Raw genomic sequence first — 2,409 nt, 5'->3', positions numbered from 1 at the left:
TTAATGGCTCAACATTCCAACCATGCGCACCACACATGAAACATTAACTGACTCACTGTTCCCTATATTGCCGCACTCTACCTAAACTACCATCATGAACTGGTGTAATACTACCAGTGTTGCCACAAGCTACCATTGTTACCTGTATACCTTGTACATGTACCTGTAGAAATATAGATTATTATTTTCACGAACTGGTGTAATACTACCAGTGTTGCCACAAGCTACCATTGTTACCTGTATACCTTGTACATGTACCTGTAGAAATATAGATTATTATTTTCACGAACTGGTGTAATTCTACCAGTGTTGCCACACCCTACCATAAACAGCATCATGCCCTTGTTCAGTGTTACCAGGCAGCATAAATCAGGCAGTGTCGCCATGAACCTCCCCAACACTCACTCGTCCGGTGACAGCAGCAGTAGTGTCTAGATGTGACTGTGACGAATTTAACTGCTGACATGTTCCGTATCATCGAAAATTTCCAGAATAATCCCAGGTAGGAGTTTATGATATTAGAGGATGTTTATTATGCAGTTAAGACGTTTTAGCCACATTTAACATCAAAGGTTATCGGTTTGACCTTGGTAATGGTTGCTTATTTATGACGGGTTGTGTGGTGGCAGGGTGAGGGAGGGTGGCAGGGATGGAGAGGAGGGGTGAAGGAAGGAGAGAGAACGAGTGAAGGAGGGAAGCAAGAAGGGGGAGACTAGCAGTAAGGGAGGGAATGAAAAGGGAAGAATATTAAAGGGTATGAAGCTAGACGAATGTAGAGGGAGGAGCAGTGGCTGGAAGGAAGGGTAGTGATTGTAGGGAAGGGCAGTGATTGTAGGGAATGGTAGAGATTGTATGGAAGGGCAGTGATTGTAGGGAATGGTAGTGATTGTATGGAAGGGTAGTGATTGTATGGAAGGGTAGTGATTGTAGGGAAGGGCAGTGATTGTAGGGAAGGGTAGTGACTGTATGGAAGGGTAGTGACTGTATGGAAGGGTAGTGACTGTATGGAAGGGTAGTGACTGTAGGGAAGGGTAGTGACTGTATGGAAGGGTAGTGATTGTAGGGAAGGGTAGTGACTGTAGGGAAGGGTAGTGATTGTATGGAAGGATAGTGATTGTATGGAAGGGTAGTGACTGTAGGGAAGGGTAGTGACTGTAGGGAAGGGTAGTGACTGTAGGGAAGGGTAGTGGCTGTAGGGAAGGGTAGTGGCTGTAGGGAAGGGTAGTGGCTGTAGGGAAGGGTAGTGGCTGTAGGGAAGGGTAGTGGCTGTAGGGAAGGGTAGTGGCTGTAGGGAAGGGTAGTGGCTGTAGGGAAGAGTAGCGACTGTAGGGAAGGGTAGTGGCTGTAGGGAAGGGTAGTGGCTGTAGGGAAGGGTAGTGGCTGTAGGGAAGGGTAGTGACTGTAGGGAAGGGTAGTGACTGTAGGGAAGGGTAGTGACTGTAGGGAAGAGTAGTGACTGTAGGGAAGAGTAGTGACTGTAGGGAAGGGTAGTGGCTGTAGGGAAGGGTAGTGGCTGTAGGGAAGGGTAGTGGCTGTAGGGAAGGGTAGTGGCTAGAGAGAAGTAGTGGAAATGAAAGTAGTGAGTGTAGTATCTAAAGTGGTGTTAATGATAATGACAGTAGCAATAGTAGTGATAGTTATGATAGTAATGAGTGTTGTATTAGTGGTGATAATGATAGTAATAACCGTAGTATTAGTAGTGGTAGTTATGGTGGTAATCATAGTAATCCCACTAGTCTATCATATTAGTTTTCTACGTACTCTCTAGTACATTTGCTAACAAATATTCCACAACATTGTAAACAAAACCTACCCACAAGCACTTACAAAGTAGAGAATAAAGCTTGGAAATAGAATGATACGTAAATCACGAGAAAGTACAGTGTATATATAGGGCCGTAGAAATGGCTGATATACTGTAGAAAGGCGAGTCGAGGCAGGAGGAGGCGGGATCACAGTGTACTAGGACATAAGAACGAAGGAACACTGCAGAAGTCCTACTTTCCCATACAAGGCAGGTGGTACGTAAGACACAAGTAACAGTTAGGCTAAAGTTGCCTAACTGTTGCCTATGTGTCTTACCTACCAACCTGTCGGTATTGTATACCATATTGACACTCATACAAGGCAGGTCCTAATGAAAACCACCCCTACCCAAAATTACCCAAGAATTTACTCACGTACCCACGACACCTTTATTAACCACAACTTTTCGCCCAGTCATTGACTTTCTTTTAAGTTTCTCTTTTTCTTAATAATTCACTCTGAGTCTTAGGATAAAGGAATTAAGTTTCTCGGCATCTTAAGTATTGCGGCGGCATCTTAGATGATTACGTCTTTCTTGCTTATTAATTATTCTGTAAAAAAAATAACCGTAACACAAACAAAAAAACTGAAAGGGGGGGGGTA

At 44.0% G+C, this 2,409-nt stretch overlaps 1 protein-coding gene across 1 annotated transcript in view; it reads left to right on the top strand.

The window, feature by feature from the left end:
* Window positions 1-366: 366 nt before the first annotated feature.
* The window catches only part of LOC128703478 (uncharacterized), a 398,312-nt gene continuing 396,269 nt past the window's right edge, over window positions 367-2,409 (top strand). The window contains exon 1 of the mRNA XM_070102084.1: window positions 367-502. The gene's annotated coding sequence lies outside the window, so the exon portion shown is untranslated. The remainder of the gene's footprint in view (window positions 503-2,409) is intronic.

The sequence above is a fragment of the Cherax quadricarinatus genome, chromosome 80 (genome assembly GCF_038502225.1).
Source record: "Cherax quadricarinatus isolate ZL_2023a chromosome 80, ASM3850222v1, whole genome shotgun sequence".
Lineage (NCBI taxonomy): Eukaryota > Metazoa > Arthropoda > Malacostraca > Decapoda > Parastacidae > Cherax > Cherax quadricarinatus.
This window is presented reverse-complemented; position numbering and strand designations above follow the sequence as displayed.